Consider the following 21,497-nt stretch of genomic DNA (forward strand, 5'->3'; position numbering starts at 1 on the left):
TGCCCCTTCCTCTTTATATTTGGTGCTGTCTTTCTCAAGCTTGGTACTAGAGTATTACCGACTCATAAAAAAGAGTTGGGAAATATGCCCTCTTATTTGATTTTTCTGTAAGAATGCTTCTAAGATTTGGTTATTTTTTCCTTAATGTTGGTAGATTTCATCAATGAAGCCATTGTGTCTGGAGTTTTCTTTGATAATTTAAAATAACAAATTAAATTTCTTTAACAGATACAGAACCACTCTGTTTCCTTTCATATTGGACTAGCTTTGGTAAGTTGTGCTGTATTTACAGAAAATTTCCTCTAAATTGTCAAATTTTAAAAATGGTGAAAGTTGTTTATAATATCCCCTTGTTATCCTATGAATGTCTATAGGTTCTATACTGATAATTCACCTGGCATTCTTGACATTGATAAACGTGAGTTCTCTGTCTTTATTTCTTGATCTGTCTACCTAGGTGCTATCGATTTTGCTGGTCTTTTCTAAGTTTTATGCATTTAAGTGATCTCTACACCCAACATGGGGCTTGAACTCAAGACCCGGAGATCAAGAGTCACATGTTCCTCTAACTGAGCCACCCAAGCAACCCTGCTGATGTTTCCAAATAACCAATTTTTGACATTGTTACATTTTTTTATTATTGGTCCCCCCCCAAACTTATATCTGCTCTTCTCTTTATTATTTCCTTTCTTCTACTTAATTTTCATTAACTTTACTCTTACCTTCAGCTTTTCTTAATCCAATATTGGGTCATTGTTTTATTTATTTTATTTTATTTGGCCTTTTATTTTTAAGATTTTATTTATTCATTACAGACACAGAGAGAGAGGTAGAGGGAGAGAGAGATGTAGTCTTCCTGCTGAGCAGGGCTTGAACCCAGAACCTTGGGATTATGACCTAACCCAAAGGCAGACGCTTAATCAACTGAGCCACCCAGATGTCCTTTGAGTCATTGTTTTAGACCATTTTTCTTTTCCAATATGAATATTTAAAGCTATAAATTTCTCTCTAAACACTGCTTTAGCTTTCCCTACAATTTTTCATGTGTTATGCTTTCAATATCATTTAGTTCAAACTATTTTCCTATTTCTCTTACAATAATTTTTTCTTGGACCCAAGAGTTATTTATAAGTTTGTTGTTTAATTTCCAAATATTTAAGAATTTTCCAGATGCAGGGCACCTGGGTGGCTCAGTAGGTTAAGCCGCTTCCTTCAGCTCAGGTCATGATCTCAGGGTCCTGGGATTGAGGCCCACATCAGGCTCCTTGCTCAGCGGGGAACTTGCTTCCCTTCCTCCCTCTCTGCCTGTCTCTCTGTCTACTTGTGATTTCTCTCTGTCAAATAAATAAATAAAATCTTAAAAAAAAAAAAAAAGAATTTTCCAGATGCATTTATAAAAATTTCAACTCTAAATCTGTTATGGGCAATCAGCCTATGCTCAATATCATTTCAGCACTTCAAAATTTACTGAAACTTGTTTTTTGTTCCAGTATATGGTTTAACTTGGTGAATATTCCATGTACACTTGAAAATACGTGTATGCTACCATTTTTGAGTGCTGTGTTCCATAAATGCCAACTACTGCAATTTGGTTGATTGATAACATTGTTCAAGTCATTTATATCCTTACCCCCCCCCTCCACTTGTCCTGTAAATTATGGAGAAAGATATGCTGAATTATAAACTATAATTATAGATTTATCTGTTTCTATTTTCTGTAATGTCAGCTTTTCCTTCAAGTTATTTATTTATTTATTTTTCTGGAGAGGGAGAGATGGCGGGAGGGATAAAGGGAGAGGAAAAGAGAGAATATTAAGCAGGCTCCATGCCTAGCCACAGAGCCACATGGAGGGTTCAATCTCACAACCCTGAGATCATGACCTGACCCAAAATCAAAAGCTGGATGCTTAACAGACTAAACCATTCAGATGCCTTCCCTTCAAGTATTTAAAAGATTTGTTATCAAGTGCATACACACTTGGTATTATTTATGTATTTTTGAGAAACTGACTCATCTATCATTATGAAATGCCTCTGGTACTATTCCTCATCTTGAAGTCTACATTATCTTACATTAATCGCTAATCCAGCTTTTTAACAATTCACATTTTCATGGTGTAATTTTTTCCATTAAAAAAAATTTAACCTAGGGGCACCTGGGTGGTTCAGTCAGTTAAGTGTCCAACTCTTGATTTCAGTTCAGGTCTTGATCTCAGAATTGTGAGTTCAAGCCCTGAAATGAGCTCCATGTTGGGCATGAAGCCTCCTTAAAAAAAAAAAAAAATTAATCTATGCATTTTATTTTAAGTGACTTTCTAATAGATAGCATGCAGTGGGTCTAAACAATCTTTGCCTTTTATTTGGCTTGTTTAGTCCATTTGTATTTAATGGAATAACTGATATTATTGGGTTTAAGTCTATCATCTTGATGTTTCTTTTCTACTTGTTTAATATGTTCTCTGTTCTTTTATTTCCTCTGTTCCTATCATCTTTTGGGTTACCTTTAACATTCCATTTTATTTTTTCTATTGGATTATTAGCTATACCTGTTTGTTTTCAGTGGATGCTCTTAGTTTGGCATTTTTAACTCATCCCAATCTGCCTTCAAGTAATATTTTACCTCTTCATGTATAATGTAATAACCTTACAAAAGCAAGCTTCCACTTTTCCTTTCCTGTCTTTGTGCATTATTGTTATACTTTTCTATGTATATTATAAACGCTACACTTTTATTTTTGTCTTTTATTTAAATAGTAAGTTGGTTTTTAAAATTAAATAAAATGAAGAGTGCCTCAGTGGCTCAGTCCGTTAAAGGTATGCCTTCAGCTTGGCCATAATCCCAGGGTCCTAGGATTAAGCCCCACATTGGGCTCTGGTCAGCAGGGAATCTGCTTCTCTCTCTCCCCCTCTACCTGCCATTCTGCCAGCTCTCTCTCTCTCTGTTAAATAAATAAACAAACAAAGTCTTTTAAAAAATTAAATAAGGGCGCCTGGGTGGCTCAGTGGGTTAAGCCGCTGCCTTCGGCTCAGGTCATGATCTCAGGGTCCTGGGATCGAGTCCCGCATCGGGCTCTCTGCTCAGCGGGGAGCCTGCTTCCTCCTCTCTCTCTCTGCCTGCCTCTCTGCCTACTTGTAATCTCTCTCTGTCAAATAAATAAATAAAATCTTAAAAATAAATAAATAAAAAATAAAAAATTAAATAAAATGAGAAAAAATCTTTTATATATACCTACAAATTTACCTTTTCTGGTACTCTTTATCCTTTTGTGAAGATCCACACTATCTTATATTTCAAGTCTGCTGGTGATGTATTCTTTCAGTCTTCATCTGAAAATGTCTTCATTATACCTTCAAATTTTGAATGATATTTTTGGCAAATATGAATGCTGCATGGCACTCTGGAAATTGTTGAGTGTTGTTCTATTGGATAAATTAACTGGACTCAAATTCCGAACTCTGTCTCCTCTATGGTCAACAGCAACATTAATCTCTGCTTCAACCTCCTTTTTTTTTTTTTTTAAGATTTTATTTATTTATTTGACAGAGATCACAAGTAGGCAGAGTCAGGCAGAGAGAGAGGAGGAAGCAGGCTCCCTGCTGAGCTGAGAGCCCGATGTGGGACTCGATCCCAGGATCCTGGGATCATGACCTGAGCTGAAGGCAGAGGCTTTAACCCACTGAGCCACCCAGGCGCCCCTACTTCGACCTCCTTTTAACCTACTTCTTTTAGCCATGCTGCTTGGAGTCTCCCTTGTGAATATACTTGGAGTCTCCCTCATGAATGTGCTGAATGGAAGTCAAAGATTTGGGCCGAATCTATACGCAGAATTGACCACTCTTCCTATGTGGCTATCCCCTTTCCAGGGTTTTCCCCTTCACTTTTGAGTCATTCTGACATCCTCAAAGACTAGCTTTTTGCTTGAGTTCTAGTTGTTCCACTCTGTATGGACTGGTGAGCACTCTCTGGAGAAAAGCCATAAAAACTGCAGATATATTCCAGTGACTTTCCCTTCTTTTTTTTTTTTTAATTTTAAGATTTTATTTATTTATTTGACAGACAGAGATCACAAGTAGGCAGAGAGGCAGGCAGAGAGAGAGAGAGAGAGAGAGAGGGAAGCAGGCTCCCTGCGGAGCAGAGAGCCAGATGCGGGGCTCCATCCCAGGACCTTGAGATCATGACCTGAGCCGAAGGCAGCAGCCCAAACCACTGAGCCACCCAGGCGCCCCCTTTCCCTTCTTTTAAGGGTCAACTTCTCTCTAGTTTCTGGCAGCTTTTGTCACTCACCCTCCAGTGCCTTCAAGTAAGCATTAATTATACTTTATCTGAGGCTGAAAGTTGTTATCTGTGGGAGCACTGGTCCAATGTGAACTACTCCACCATTACTAAAACAGTAATATAATTAATGAAAAATTATAACTACTTTTAGGGGTGCCTGGATGGCTCAGTTGGTTAAGTGTCTGCCCTTGGTTCAGATCATGATCCTGGGATTGAGCCCTGCATCAGGATCTCTGCTCAGCAGCGAGTCTGCTTCTCCATCTTCCTCTGTGATCTCTCTTGCTTTCACTCTCTCAAACAAATAAATAAGATCTTTTTAAAAAATTATAATTATTTTCTTTGAGTCTTTCAAATTCAAGGCTGTGTAACTACTATAGGTAGAAGATACTAACCAGACATGTCTCTGTTAGTAATAATTTACTTTCTGGGAATGCAATAGGATATGATTCTTATTCTGAATTGCAAGATTGTCCTCTGTTCTGACAAAGTACTCTGTCAAAGCAGTCAAGTGCAAATTCTTTCAGCTGTGAGTTACCCTTTCCATCAAAAGCCTCATGATGTAATGTACTTATTTTCTCCATTTGTTAGATAAGGAAGAATTCTCTACTCCCTCTACAACAGCTCTCTTTTATTAGTTTTATATATTGGACTTTGTATATGATTTTATTTAAAAGGTGCTGCTATTGAAAAAAGTTTGTAAATACTAGTCTAGGTAATCTCTAATAGTCTCTGAAATTCAATAATTAATATATTTTAGTTTGTTCAACTATAGAATATGGGTATATGCATGTAAAAATAATCTTTTACATTGAAATTCCTACTCCTGAGTGATCACCTTCAAAATGCTGCCTACTTAATAGCAAATTGTATCATTTATCAAAAAATACTCCTCTGATTCCTTTCTCTTTGAGCTCATCCAAGGATCCATACTGCAAAACTCTATTACTAATTATTTTGCCATCAATATTGCTAGTCTGTATGACATTGTCATAATAGTAATCAAACTAAAAGACAAAGAAAAGATTTTGAGAAATTCTAAGAAATGTGTACTGTTCACTGCAAATGTTACTTATACTTAAGTTTAAAGGCATGCAGTTGTATATTGAACTAAGACCTTCATATTAGTTTAAAGCTATAACTGTGCTAACTTCCTACAATCAGACACATTTACAAAAGTTTGTTGTTGCCTAAGGGTTTTGCAATCCTTTTTCTGATTTAAGTTTCAGAGTTGTTAATGTCTTGACACTCCTGTTTTTCAGGAAGGTGGAAAATTTTTATTTTAATTGTGATATGGAACTCAATAATCATCTGCTATCATTTTAATCAAGAGAAATAAATACTGTAATAAACATTCATGTAAAGCCTCCTGTGAACTAAGATGCTATTTGAATGAGAAACAATACACTGATATAGGTCAGAATGTTCCCTCCTCCTTGGTATGCTTACTAATTTACTGAATACATTCTGAAGGCTTTTAATGATAAAGGAAAAGTACTAGGTATTCTTTTTAGTGTGTTAACTGAGAGCACCAGGTTTAGCTCATACACAAAAACTGGCATCTGATCACAAATACTGGTAGAGATTCCCCCTCCTACTTTGTAATCTTCTTGGAGACACTGACCATGTCATATTAATCTTTGTGATTCTGTCAGTACCTACCATCTTGGCCTTGCATTTTGGCAGGTGGTCAGCCAATATTAGTTGAAAAAAAAAATCCATCTTTATTTTGTAAACATTTCCAGGTAATAGTGGAAATTCGGGACCTGATAGTCTTTCATTTTCAGGACATTATTATTATTGCTATTTTTATTTCTGCTACTAATGCAATACCTTAAACCCACCTACCAAATCATGCTATTTTATTGATTAAAGCCTTCTCTCCTTCCCTCAGTTTCCTAACCTGTAAAATGAGGGAGATGTTTTCTAGTGATACTTGGTAATCAACTGAATGGTTATGTTACCTATAGCAAATTGTACAAATACAAAGCACTAATAATTTTCATAGTCGTGAGAGCCCTTTGAGGGGTAAGAATCTCTAATTCTATAATCATATTGCAAAAACAAGATGTGTTCAGCTCAAACCAGAGATTCTCCGGTCAGAAGGATAATTACAGATAATCACAAGCAAACACAATGGTGTCTATACTTCTCAGTGAAAACTGAAGTCTGTTGCTTTAGACAGGACAACTTTGCTCTTTACATAATATAAAAATAGCTTATTTTAAAAATGCAAAAAAAAAATTGCTGGTAAGTAGCTTGACGGTTATAAAAAGTATGGTTTTTAGACTCAAAACTAACATGTAGTAAGAATGTCAAAAGCAAAGACCAAGAGATGAGAAGACTCATAGTCTGTTTCAGTACCAGATCCGTGAGGAGGCCCACGGGGCTGCAGTAAGTGCTGTGGCAGACAACAAGATGGGAAAGGTCAGCTGGGATCACACTTGGGAGGAGCTTCAATCATCTATTACCTAAGCTGCCACACTTCATACTATGGTGAATAGGAAGCCTTGCTGCAGGGATCCGGCTATTACATAAGCCATAACAGGAAGACTAGTCTCTAGGGATGTGAAATGGAGACTGGGAGGAAGGGGGTAATACACAATTAATACGTAGAATTAAATGAACATAGAATAGAGAATTAAATGAATAGAGAATTAAATGAATACTTTCTATTTTACTTTATTACTGTGACATATATCATAAATGAAAGGGTAAAATACAGTAAACATATATAGTTAAAAGAATAATAAACACTAGATTTTTCACTTTTTTTTTTTTAAGATTTTATTTATTTATTGACAGAGAGAGATCACAAGTAGGCAGAGAGGCAGGCAGAGAGAGAGAGAGAGAGAGGGAAGCAGGCTCCCCACCAAGCAGAGAGCCCGATGCGGGACTCGATCCCAGGACCCTGAGATCATGACCTGAGCCGAAGGCAGAGGCTTAACCCACTGAGCCACCCAGGCGCCCGATTTTTCACTTTCTAAATACATATTTGCTACCTATATATATATTCCTATATATTTTTTAGTTTTCCCTGTCTTTATCTTATATAATGGAATCATATTCTAAGTATTTTTCTGTGATAGCTTTCTTCCCCACTCAGCATTTTTGGGAGGCTCATCCATATTCATGCCTACAGCTGTGGTTCACTCTTTTTACTGCTCTATAGTATTTCATTATTTGAATATACCACAGTTTTATCCTTTAATGATGTTTCCAGTTTTTTGCTAGCATGAACAGTGCAACTAAGACGCTCCCGCACATGCCTACAAGTGTATATAAAAATGGTTCTCAGGAGCACCTGGCTGGCTCAGTTGGTAGAGCTTGTGACCCCTGATCTCAGCGTTGTGAGTTCAAGTCTCATCTTGGGTGTAGAGATTACTCAAAAATAAAATATTAAAAAAATGTTTCTTTGGAGTATATACTTAGGAATGGAATGCCAAATCACTAGAAATAATATTCTTCCTTCCTTCCTTCCTTCCTTCTTTCCTTCCTTCCTTCACAGTATTTTCAACTTATGAGGCAATACTAAATTGTTATCCAAAATCATTATCAAATTTACAGTCCCATAGGAGTATATGAGGGCTCTGTAGCTCCGCTTCCTCACCAACATCAAAAGTTGACTGATTGTTAAGGTTTTGCTAACATGGTAGGTACGAAATGGTATATCACTGGTTTTAGCTTGTATTTCTCTGTTCACTCATGAGGTTCTTTCCGTATGTTTATTGGTATACATACTCCCTCCACTGTGAAATATCTAATCATATAATTTTCTCACTTTCCAGTTGGTTTGTACTTTGTTTTTTATCTACCAGGCCACCTCTGTCTTATATCAGGTTTCCATTTATCCATGGGTCTGTTTTTGGCATCTGTCTTCTGGAAAATTCACTTTTTACTTATTTGAATATTTAAGACTGGTCAACTAAAAAAACTATTTTTTTTAGGGGCACCTGGGTGGCTCAGTTGTTAAGCATCTGCCTTCAGCTCAAGTCATGATCCCGGGGTCCTGGGATGGAGCCCTACATTGGGCTCCCTACTCAGTGGGAAGCCTGCTTCTCCTTCTACTTCTGCCTACAGCTCTACTTGCTTATGCTCTCTCTTTCTCTCTCTGTCAAATGAATAAATAAAATCTTTTTTTTTTTTTTTCAAAGAGCTTAGGTAATTTTTGCACCCAAGATGGGGCTCAAACTTACAACCCCAAGATCAAGAGTTGCATGCTCTACCAACTAAGCCAGACAGGGTTCTCCTAATAAACTATTTTTTTTTAAGATTTTATTTATTTATCAGAGAGAGAGAGCGCGCACAGGCAGACAGAATGGCAGGCAGAGGCAGAGGGAGAAGCAGGCTCCCTGTCGAGCAAGGAGCCTGATGTGGGACTCGATCCCAGAATGCTGGGATCATGACCTGAGCCGAAGGCAGCTGCTTAACCAACTGAGCCACCCAGGCATCCCTAAACCATTTTTTTAAATGATTTTATTCATTTGAGAGTGAGCAAGAGAGAGAGCATGAGCAAGAGAAAGGGCAGATGGTGAGGCACGAGCAGACTCCCTGCTGAGCAAGGAGTCTGATAGGGTACTCGATCCAAGGTCCCTGGGACCATGACCCAAACCAAAGGCAGACATTCAACCAACTTAGCCAGCCAGCACCCCTTAAAAAACATTCTTAATGAAAGTTACAATTAATGAATCTATAAGAGTTTTTTATTTTCTTTTTTCTTTTTCTTTTTTAATTTACAGGAGTCTTGAAAAGACTCAGTAGTCACTAAAGGTTAGTGTGCCACCAGAGGGAGCTCAAAAGAGTCCATGAATTGTACAGCATAGCATTCAAGCATAAAAAGGATAGGATACTCTAGTTTTACTGAGCACTTTTTTTTTTTTAAGATTTTATTTATTTATTTGACAGAGAGAAATCACAAGTAGATGGCGAGGCAGGCAGAGAGAGAGAGGGGGAAGCAGGTTCCCTGCTGAGCAGAGAGCCCGATGCGGGACTCGATCCCAGGACCCTGAGATCATGACCTGAGCCAAAGGCAGCGGCTTAACCCACTGAGCCACCAAGGCACCCCTTACTGAGCACTTTAAGAGTATTTTTCAGTATAACTTATATGAAGATATCAAGGTTTTAAAGTATTTTTGCATTATGTCTCATCTTTCCCTCTACTAGTTCACCATTTTTATTTTCCCATATCACCATCGCACAGTAAGGCACATAATGAGATTAAATAACTTGTTTGGTATTACATTTAGAATTTTTTAATGGTCCTCCTGAATCTCATTCAAGGTGTTCCCCAGACACTGCAGTCTTGACCCTTCACTGGACTCTAGGATCAAATCTGAAATTGAGTAGTGTCAGCTCTGGTCACTTCCTACAAATTAAGTTTGTCTTGCTGGCCAGTACTAGTTATGGGATTCTGCCACTTTCTCAACTATTGTAAACAACATTAGTGTTTTGTTCTTTTTTTTTTTTTTTTTTTAAGATTTTTTACTTACTCATTTTGAGAGAGAGAGAGCAAGTACATTCATACCAGTGAGAGTACGAGCAGGGGAAGGGTGGGAGGGAGAGGGAGAAGCAGACTTCCTATTGAGCAGGTAGCCCTGATGCAGGGCTGATCCCAGAATGCCAAGATCATGAGGGGAGCCAAAAGCAGCCGCTTAACCAACTGAATCATCCAGTCACCCCTCTGTTTTGTTCTTTTATCAACTAGGTCACCATTTGAAAATTAGTTTCTCTATGGCAGCGTTCCTCCAAGAAAATTAGTTTCTCTATGGCAGCGTTCCTCCAAGAAACCAAAGTCCTGTCCTGAAACCCAGACCAGATATGTACCCTGTACCCTGCTCTTCAAGTCACTAACAGTGAGGAATCAAGAGTGACCTTCTTACCTAGAGTGTTTGTTTCCTTGTTTTTTTCGCACTTCTTTCTGGACAGAGGCTAATCGTAGGATATGGTCAGGCCACAAGCCAAGGCTCTTTGCTGCTTCTCTCCTTGTCCTGGTTTTTGGATATCTGAAAAATACTTTTTTTTTTTAAGATTTTATTCATTTATCTGACAGAGAAGACAGGCAGGCAGAGAGAGAGGAGGAAGCAGGCTCCCTGCTGAGCAGAGAGCCCGATGCAGGGCTCAATCCCAGAACCCTGGGATCATGACCTGAGCCGAAGGCAGAGGCCCAACCCACTGAGCCACCCAGGTGCCCCTGAAAAATACTTTTTCTTAAGAGAGAGAAAGCTAAATGACATCTGGGTGGCTCAGTCATCTGGTCATGATCCCAGGGTCCTGGGATTGAGTTCCCCATCACGCTCCTTGCTTGATGGAGAGCCTGCTTTTCCCTCTGCTTGCCGTTTCTCCTGCTTGTGCTCTCTCTTGCTCACTCTCTAGCAAATAAATAAATAAATTCTTAAAAAGAGAGAGAGAGTATGCATGCATGTGCATGTTGGGGGTGGGGAGACAAGGAGAAAGACAATCTTAAGCAGGCACTATGCCCAGCACAGAGCACAGCAGAAAGCCAGCCCAACATGGGGCTCCATCTGATGACCTTAAGATCATGACCAGAGCCAAGATAAAGAGTCGAATGCTCAACTTGACTGAGTCATCCCGGCACCCTCCCAAAAATAATTTTATGTTTGATTACTATAGCTTGATTTTGGCAGTAACTGAGCAAAAAATTTCTTCATATATTTTCATCCCTTTATTGAAACAATGAACCTTTTTGCTATCTGCTTTGGACTACAGCTATATAAAAAACTGACAGAATCCTCGCCATCAAGAGCTTATAGTCCAGTAGGAGAGCAAAGCGTCGAACAAGTTGAAACCAGAGTAGGGGCCAAGGGCAGACTACCCAAAGATGGACCACTTTGGCATGAAGATTATTTTGAGTTAAAAAGCAATCAAAACCCAGCAGATTCAGTAAAGTTCTTTTTTACTTCCCCAATGCCCAAAAAGAATTTAGATAGAGGACCTGCTCCAGGAAGAGTTATTACCATAGGTAGTTATATTATACCATGAACTAGGGATGGTAGACAGGGAGGAATGTAGCAAGCCCTGTTTGATCCAAGTCCTCTATGCGCCATTGTTTCTGAGTGGCCCAGCAAACATTTGTTTACCAAACATTTGCTCTTTTTCATCTTCCTGCAAATTGCATTCCTTCCTTTTGAAGTCCCAGGCTGCTGCCCTCTTCTCTTTAGTTCAGAATGACATATATACCTCAATTTGCTTGGCTGTCTTTGGAATTTTCATGTCTGTGTGGAGTCAATGTTACATATAAAATTAAATTTTATTTTCTCCTGTTATTCTCTCTCTGTTTCATGTCAATTCTTAGTCTACCTAGAAGGACCTTGAAAGGGACAGGAATTCTGTTCCCAACACAGGCTACATACTACAAACGGGAAAGACTGGGTGCCTGGGTGCCTCAGTCTGTTAAGCATCTGCCTTTGGCTTGGGTTATGATCCCGGGGTCCTGGGATCAAGTCCCACGTTGGGTTCTCTGCTCATCAGGGAGTCTGCTTTTCCCTCCCTTCCCATGCACACGTGCTCTCTCTCACTCTCTCTCTCAAATAAATAATAAGATCTTAAAAAAAAAAAAATAAGAGAGAAAGACTTCAAGGAAGCTATCAACGTGAGGACTTAACCTCAGCTAGTTAACATTTTTGCCGGGTGTTTGACTTTTATTCTATTTTTTTTAATTGTTTTGGTTTTACTGTCTTATTTCAAGTCAATGCAAAGTTTTTTAGTTGTGGGCAAACATGTGTTTGTACATATAATCACACGATCACTTTCATGTATCCCTTTGAAACAGGGAAACTAAAGGGACCCCCTGAAAAACTGCTTTATTCGCTCCTTTAGCTGCTTCCATTCTTGCTACCCTTGATTCCCTTACACATACCTCACAGAACAGAGAATGCATGCCCTCCTTGTAAAGATCAAGGATTTAATGACTTCTTTAGAGTCTTCTAACAAAATAGATAACATCTGAAGAGTGACTGGGCAGGGTCCTCATGAACATTTTTCAAGACCACTGACTCATCAACTCTTGGCTCCAGGGCATAAGTGACTTCTGGAGAAGAGCCTAAACACTCATCTTTGTTCCTGGATTACTGAGAAGACAAGTTCACCAGATCACTGTCCTGAGTAAAAACCCCAGGTCCCAAGCAAAGAATGAGATTCACTTTCCTTCCCTTTCCTAGGCTCCTAATAGGCTCAGTATCTACACTATCTTCAAGAAACTCTGCTCTCACTTCCTTTTTGGCTGTGCTTGATTTCCACCCTGTTGGAAGCCAAGGACTTTCTTGGCTGGTCCAGTGGGACACCGACCCCCCACAGCTGGGTCCTCAGTCCCAACCAGCCTGTATCACCTTCTTTCACAAAGAATTTTAAATGATGTATCATGGGAATATTGCTAGAATTTGAGTTGGGTTTTCACTGATTTGACTAGTGACTTACCAAGTGGATTTTTTTTTTTTTAAGAGAGAGTTTATGTATTTATTTGAGAGAGAGAGAGAGAGACGGAGAAAGAGAGATCATGGGGCTGGGAGGAGCAGAGAGAGAGAGAAGCAGACACCCCACTAAGCACAGACACCAAGTTCTATCTATCCCAGGAGCCCCGAGATCATGACCTGAGCCAAAGTTAGCCCTTCAACCAACTGAACCACCCAGGTGCCCCCCTCCAAGTAAACTCTTAAGTGTTGCAGAAGCTGATTCAATATGAAAGGAGAGAATGAGGAGGTGATCGCTAGTGCAAATCCTTATCCAGTCTAGAATGAAAAGAAGAAAAGAGGATTGCCTGCCTGCAGGGGCCAGGCAAATGGCACACATGACTGGAGCAGGTAAAGCTGGGACACAGAGAACTGGAAAGGACATGCTCCAGCAAGTCTGCCAGGCAGGGATGAGGGCCGAATGTGACCAGAGCACCTTAATTTATAAGATAAGCTAGAATTTTAGTTTCATATGAGATTCTCAATTTTTAATGTCAGATAGCTTAAATTTTTTTTTTATTGTACAAGCTGAATAAAACACTTCTGCCTTTTTGTGATCTTTAATTTAGATTGCCCAACTATGTACTCATCAGCTAACCAACGAGAACTTGTTCTCTCTCCCACTTCACTCTCCTCCCCCTACATCCTACCACCAACCTTCAGTTCCATCCCCCTTCACTAGTCTAGTATCATAAAATAAAAGACATAGGAAATCAAGAGGAGCTCCTGGGTGGCTCTGTCAGTAAAGCATCTGCCTTTGGCTCAAGTCATGATCCCAGGGTCCTGGGATCATCAAGTCCCGTGTGGGGCTCCCTGCTCAGTGCAGTGCCTGCTCTCCCTCTCCCTCTGCCTGCTGTTCTCCCCAGAGAAATCTTCTTTACAGAGGGGAAAGGGATAGGTGTAATGCAAGGAAGCGTTTTGTGTTGTTGTTGTTGTTGTTGTTGTTGTTTCTCTTTTGTCTCCTGAAATAGTCCACAGACTAAGAAATATTATCTCAGAATTTCTTCCCTTTCTAGAAAATGGTCTCCTGCCCCTCCTCCAGGGTTCTGCTCATAACTAACAGCCCCTGCCCTGGCTCCAGCTCTCAACTGGCAGCCTCAGCCTCCAGCAAAGGGCGCCATTTTCTCTCAAAGGCCCCTGGGTGTGAGAGGGAAAGGCCTCCGGGCGCTAGAGGGAGGTCCTTCTGCTGTGCTCACCCTGAGTTGCATCATTGCCCTGGGGGTTTCTCAGCCTCTGCTGTTCAGTCACCTATGTAAAATCAACTCCTTGCATGAAATTCTCTCTTTCAAACACTGGTTTCTCTTTTTCTGCCTAGACCTTCACTGATACAAACACAGTGCAACTCTTCATAAATCTGCCTCTGAGGCTTGAGGTAGATATCATTAATCCAATCTGTAGACTAGAATGTCAGTTTTAACTGATCATACATGCCCGTATTTAGTCATATTTTCTACCTACAACAGTTATCCCTCCTATTTTTATTATCCTGGTCTGATGGCAGAGAATCCCATTTTGCAAATTCATTTTGAATTACCTATATTGCCTTCCTTTTAAAATTTCTTGGGAAGACAAACGTTTAGCATTTGATCACAAACCTGTATTCTAGCCAAATTAAAATAAGATTCAGGAGTTAGAATAGGTTTTATATAGCCTCTAAAGTGATGTATATTCTTTCCTTACAGAAGGCTTAAAGAGAAAAAAAATCTTTGTACAAGCTTCAAAAGCTCTTTTGTTTACATCATTTTTCTTCAACATTTTAAAATCTACAGAAAAAGAGATATGATAGCATTTGATAAATCTACATATAATCTTTGCCGGTATTCACCACTTGGTAGCATTGTACCAGTTTGCTTTTTTCTCTCTGAAGCACTGGGAAGTAACGAAGGCATCATGACATTTCACTGCTCAATAGTTCATCATGTATTCTCTTCCATAACCACAATTCCATATTTATGCCCCAAAAATGTAACAATGTAGTCCATTCTAGTTTCCTGAATTGTCCACAAAATGTTGTTAAGAGCTTCCTCCCAAAAAATCTTTAAAAAAGAAGTATTATGGGTGCCTGGGTAACTCAGTTGATTAAGCAAATGCCTTCGGCTCAGGTCGTGATCCCAGAGTGCCAGGATCGAGTGCCGCACAGGGCTCCCAGCTCCACCAGGAGTCTGCTTCTCCCTCTGACCTTATCCTCTCTCATGCTCTCTCTCACTTTCTCTCTCTCAAATAAATAAATAAAATCTTGTTTAAAAAATAAAAAGAAATATTATGCTAATATAACCAGCTGGCTGACATAAAAGAATGATGAACAAACATGGGTGTCAGGCCACTTAGTTCATGTTCTTACTTGCACATCCAAAAGGCAGACAGATAAAAGTTAAATCAGCTAATTTTGCTTCTCTTAAATAATTTTGATTAAAACTCTAAAAGTGACTGACCCAGCCGGCTCGGTCAGCAGAGCATGTGACTCTTTGAGCTCCACACTGGGTGTAGAGATTACTTAAAAAGAAAATCTTTAAGGAAAAAAAAAATTCTAAAAGTAAAGGTGTGGTTGATTATTCATTTAACTTAGAGCTGGAGATAATCTACTCCACTTGTTTACATACAAATCTGGACTAACCACTTTCAAACTAAAAACAAACAAACAAAAACGACATGTTTTTCTTCCAATTCATGACTTCCCTGATCCTTTCTTTGTAGGATATTGACCTAACATTGGTTGGTTTATTATAATATACATTTAACAGTTGATAAGCCTTACTCCTTACTATTTTCTTACATCAGTGACCAAAGTTCCTATTTTTCAGAGACAAGGTATTTTCCCCTGTAGATGGCTCAGTATTAATTTCCTATCCTCTTATAGGTATTCCTGGCAAAATATGGAGAGTATTTTCATTGGAAATATCTTTTGACTTCATGCTTAAATTCCTTGAGTTATTTACTTATTTTGGATAAAAAGTGTCCTCGAAGCAGCCAAAACCTCTTCTACTCTAAATTAGTAGTGTTGGTTTTTGCGCAATGACAGTTCTCTGGATTATGCATTGGGTGGGTTTTAGACGCAGGCTCTCTTTGCTTGGTCACATCTTCTAGTTCGGGCAATGCCTGATGGTGCCATTTGTACTTCCAGCATTTCCTATAAAATTCTGGAGAGGCAAGAACCAGTTGCCCGAAGGTGGGCCACTTTGGCATGAAGATTATTCTGAATTAAAAGCAGTCAAAAGCCGGCATTGGAAAGGAGAGCCTGTACCAGGAAGAGAGTTATTAAGAGGGGGGCCTGGGTGGCTCAGTGGGTTAAAGCCTCTGCCTTCGGCTCAGGTCATGATGGGATCCAGCCCTGCGTCAGCCTCTCTGCTCAGCGGGGAGCCTGCTTCCTCCTCTCTCTCTCCCTGCCTCTCTGCCTACTTGTAGATCTCTGTCTGTCAAATAAATAAATAAAATCTTAAAAAAAAAAAAAAGAGAGAGAGAGTTATTAACAAAGATTCTTCTTTACCTAATAAATAGGGCAACCTTTGTCTACCAAAATCTCTTCTTACCTTCCTGCTAATGGTCTTTCTCCCCTTTGTATCCCTAGACCTTTACCCCTTTCCTCAGGCTCAGGAGGTCAGTCAATGAGCTTCACGCTGAGTGACTCTCTTTGGAATTTCATGTCTGTGTGGATTTCTCCATAGATATGAAACTAAATTTGATTTTCTCCTATTAATCTGTTGGGTCTTAGGTAAATTTAATTCTTAGTCCAGCTAGAAAAACCTAGGAGAGAAGAAAATTTCTTCCTCCTCAATAGGTGGCCTAGTTGGCAGGACACTTTGACTTACTGGACACTGCTTGCCCCAGACACAGTGGCAGCTAAGAGCTCCTTGGGAAATCTGACATACAGCCAACAGAAGGTAAGATTTTTTAACCACGTCAGTCTCCAGAGATCCTTATCTGTGGAGTCTGACGGAGCAAGAGTAATGAGTGTCCTTTTTTTCCTTTTTTTTTTTTCTTTCTAAATTTAGATTAGCAGGAGAAAATACTTGTGGAACTAGTTTCTCGGGCTTAGTAACTCTTGGTAAATTTAGTGGAATACTGATCCATGTCCTCTCCACGGTTTTTGTTTTCCTTTGTCTACGTCTTTTATGTCATTTGTCATATAAACTTCAGTGTGGGTTAATGTGCACGTGAGGTAAAGGCTGTTGCTAAGGCACATCTTCGAAGTCCAGAAGTCCAAGCCACAAAACTAGTAGACATGGGTCAAGTACTTAAAAGCTGGCAGACAGAGATGAAAAAAAAAATCTACTAGAATACTTATCACCTTACTCAAAGACTCCTGTGTTAGGTAAGTTAGTCATGGAATGGATTAGATTGACACTAGGTCACCCGCCAACCTCAAGAAAAGCTCCACGCAACACTGTGGAACAGCACACAATACCCAACCCCACAGTACATCTCTGCTATGTATTAGTTTGGCTCCAAGAGCCTCAAGGCTTAGTTAAAGCTGTTAATGTGCTTCTAAGAAAAACTGGATGAGATTTTCCTTTTCATCTTGTTCTGTAAGTCCTAAGAGCCTGGCTTAGTAACCAGTGATAGTACTGTCTTTGGTCTCCACCATCCAGAGGGTACACTTACCAGGGTGCACTTTGTAGGCCAGTCAAATAGACTAGGGTTCCAAGAGTCTAGACATGCCAGCTCCCAGAGGTATTTGTCACAAGGTGTTTAAGTTCCTTCATTGTCTCATCCTTTGTTGCTTGTTAGTGCTGGACATTCCCTTTCCAGTAATGTAAACAGAATTAGCTATCTCTAGAAAAAGAAAGATGAGACACAACTATCCTGGTGTAAGAGAAGTCATTTCAGGCCTCCAGCTATTTCCGGTGATCCACAGATCCCTGGTGAGCTCTACTTGCCTCAGCATCCTGCTTGTAGAACTGCCCAGTCGGTGTCTGAATGACAAAGAAGTACAAACACCCAGGGGGCTCAGTAGGTTAAGTGTCTGACTTGAGCTCAAGTCTTGATCTTAGGGTCCTGAGATAGAGCTCAGCATGGAGTCAGCTTGAGATTCTCTCTCCCTATCTCTCTCTGCCCCTCCCACTTGTTCTCTCTCTCTCTCTCTCTCTCAAAAAATAGATAAATAGATAAATAAATCTTTAAAAAAAGAACAGTCTCCACCTGGCCAGGAAACAGCCTAACCATATCAGAGACAATCAATTCGTTTGAAAACTCCCAGTGCTATGTCAAAGGTAGGCAATACCCTGCATTCCTTACTTGAGACAGTTACCTCAGATTGCTCGTAATGCTAAGGCCTCTGCCCCAGGAGACGCATAAGCTTCATTAACCTAACCCTGTTTGCAGGTACAGGCTTGTACAACTTTATGTCCTCTTCAAATGCCATGATGAAGCTGCCCTCTCGGAACATTCATCCTAAACCCTAAATATAAAGAATCCCTTCACTCCTGCTCAGGAAGTCACAGCTTTGGAAGTTATTTGCTGCAAATAAACACTCTTTTGTGTGACAACTCCATCGGGTGTGGTAACTCCATCGGGTGTGGTCTCCACCTGTAATTCATCCAGGAGCAAACTTGCGTTAGTTTGGTCACAGTAGCTCCTGCCCAGCGTCACAGATGAGGAGATCTGTGACTGAGTGGAGGCAACGCACGTGTCCGTGGGAGACAGGAGACATTGTTCTCACCACGTCATCCTTACCACCTGTGCAAAAACGGCTTTTGCTTTCTTAGACTCATTTTGGTAGTAAACTTTTGAATTGTGAGGTCTACATCATCGTCCCCTCTCTGGATTCCTCTTCATCTTTGGTTAAGCCATTAGAAGGCTTTCTGGTTTGGATTGCTATTGAGAGATCCTACTTGTCAATGGCCAGATGACGGATCTTTTAAATAGGTCATATTTTAGAAACACACATATTCTTTATAGATAGCTCTCAATTTCCTTAGTATAATGACCTGCCTTAGGGACTTACTTGAAAAGATAAAAGAACAGAAATTAGACTTAAGACAAAAATGAATGTTCACATCCAAAGTAAATTCCCCTTCTTTTTTTTAAAATAATTTTTAAATTTTTTTATAAGCATATAATATATTATTAGCCCCAGGGGTACAGGTCTGTGAATCACCAGGTTTACACACTTCACAGCACTCACCATAGCACATACCCTCCCCAATGTCCATAACCCCACCAGTAAATTACCCTTCTTAAAAATCCAGTTTCATCTTCCTTTTTTAACTTCCCCCTTCCCTATAGGATTTATAGTGCACACTCCAGCCAGTCTCTAGGTTCAAGGTATATGGGTTGTTCATGTAAATGCCGAAAGCCAGGAAGTGAATTTAAAAGCCCCCAATACTGGCAATCAGTCTTGTTTCCTCCTGCCTCCCAGGGCTTTATAATCCAGCAGTGCCAGCCTCAGGCATTTCTACGTAGGTGTATCACAGATCCTCTGCCATAAAAGAATTTGCGTCCACTGGATAGCAGCGAATTTTTTAAACAATAAAGCCCCTTTATCTCTACTTTCAGAACATCCTACCAAATTTAAAGAGAAATTAGAAAGATTATTTGACTATTCACGACCTCCCCTTCACGGAGGAAACAAACAAAATTTCTCTGAGGCCCCCTACAAATTATCAGTGGAAGGCCAATGTTCAGGGACTAATAATAGAAGCCAAGGTTGGGGCACCTGGGTGGCTCAGTGGGTTAAAGCCTCTACCTTCGGCTCAGGTCATGATCCCAGGGTCCTGGGATGGAGCCCAGCATCAGGCTCTCTGCTCAGCAGGGAGCCTGCTTCCTCCTCTCTCTCTCTCCCTGCCTCTCTGCCTGCTTGTGATCTCTGTCTGTCAAATAAATAAATAAAATCTTAAAAAAAAAAAAAAAAGGAAGAAGAAGAAGAAGCCAAGGTTGAATTGTGCAATCAGAAAGGCAGCTTTTGTTAAAATGTTTTATACAGATGAAGGGGTTCAGGACAGGACCCCTCCAAATGTGCCCCTTTGGCATGAGAATTATTTTGAGCTAAAGGCACTTGAGACCCTGTAGGATCAAATATCCCTCCTCTAACCACACAGAAAAACTGGGGCACCCAGTTGGCTCAGTTGGTTAAGTGTCTGCCTTCAGCTCAGGTCATGATCTCAGGGTTCTGGGATCAAGCCTTTGTATGGTGTTGGGCTCCTTGCCCAGTGGGGAGTCTGTTTCTCCCTCCCCCTCTGCCCTCCCCCTGCTCATGCTCACTGTCTCTCTCTCTCTCAAATAAATAAATAAAATCTTTTAAAAAAAAAACCACACACACAGAAAAATCTAAATTGGGTGGGGGTCTTTCCCAGAATAAGGAATATTAACAGAGATAAACTTTATCCAAGTGACCATCAGTATAGCTGGGCAAACTTCTAATTACCAAACATCTACTCTTCTTATGACCCTGTGAAGTGCATTCCTTTCCTCTGAAATCTCAGACCCTTACACCCTTTTCTCCTTACTTCAGAATGACATACATACCTCATTTTGCCTGTGTTTGGAATTTCCATGTCTACAAGGATTCCCCATACCTATGCCTATTATATTTTATTTTCTTCTGTTTATCTGATTCTTAGTCCAGCCAGAACAACTTTTAAGGTAACAAGAATTCTTGCTCCCCAACACAGACTTTACATAGGTATAAACCTTTTGATTCCCCTCTTAGTTAAAAATCTCCCTGATGGGGCACCTGGGTGGTGCAGCTGGGTAAGCAGCTGACTTGTGGTTTCAGCTCTGCTCAGGCTGTGATCTCAGGGTCATGAGGTGAGCCCAATGTCAAGCTCCACGGTCAGCAGGGAGTCGGCTTGTGATTCTTTCTTTTTCATCTGCCCCTCCCACTTGGGATCTCTCTCCGTCAATAAATAAATAAATTAAAAAGAAATTTCCCTCATATAAGGAAAAAAACTTAGTTTATAGTTTTGGGTGTTTTTTTTCTAGATTTTATTTATTTATTTGACAGAGATCCCAAGTAGGCAGAGAGTCAGGCAGAGAGAGAGAGGAGGAGGAAGCAGGCTCCCTGCTGAGCAGAGAGCCCAATGCGGGGCTCGATCCCAGGACCCTGAGATCATAACCTGAGCCGAAAGCCGAGGCTTAACCCACTGAGCCACCCAGGTGCCCCAAGGAAATAAGCTTAGTTTAAAAGACAGGCCAGTCCCCTGATATTCAGGCTGTCATCCAGTTCTTTGGAGAATTAGGAACATCTGTGGTTGTCTTACACGTCTCTACAAAACCAGAAATACAACTCTAGAAACAGGTTACAGCCCATCTTACGTTTACCAATCCCAAAACCTCACTTGTTCCTCTCAAAATGTTTGTGAATATTATAAATGATCAGGATATTGGAACAAAATTCTCCTGTACTTAAGAATAGGAAGGTGAATTATAAATAGCAATTACTCTGAAACTCTAGGAAAGAAAAATGTTTTTTGCATTCTTTCACTGTCCCTCGAAATTACAGATCTTATCATTTCTTTGAAATGTAAATAAAGCCCTCAACCACCTGAGCCTGAAGGAAAAAAAAAAGAGGAGGCTTGGAAAGGCCTTTATAAAACACAAATGGCTAAAAGGGTTTTTTCTGCCAAAGCTCTAGCACCTCTGATGAGACCAATATGTCCTAAAAAGTCCACCTTGGAGAAAACTTGTATACATTCTCTATGCATTTATACTATTTTCTACCCTCATCATCTCTAGGACCTAAAAGCCACTCTTTGAAATACAAACTTAAGGAAAAGTTTTTCATCTGGAGGGAAAAAAAAAAGAGGAAGATATTTGGAAAGTGG

The 21,497-nt window shown here is 40.0% G+C and overlaps 1 long non-coding RNA gene across 3 annotated transcripts in view; it reads right to left on the reverse strand.

Moving 5' to 3' along the window:
- The window catches only part of LOC309866423, a 63,472-nt gene that overhangs the window by 25,812 nt on the left and 16,163 nt on the right, over positions 1–21,497 (reverse strand). For all 3 annotated transcript variants that reach the window (XR_014312647.1, XR_014312648.1, XR_014312649.1), the window contains exons 2-3: positions 17,338–17,508; positions 10,153–10,285 (exon numbers count right to left, since the gene is read on the reverse strand). This is a non-coding gene — a long non-coding RNA (uncharacterized lncRNA). The remainder of the gene's footprint in view (positions 1–10,152; positions 10,286–17,337; positions 17,509–21,497) is intronic.

This window comes from Mustela nivalis (assembly GCF_964662115.1).
Source record: "Mustela nivalis genome assembly, chromosome: 6".
Taxonomy (NCBI): Eukaryota; Metazoa; Chordata; class Mammalia; order Carnivora; family Mustelidae; genus Mustela; species Mustela nivalis.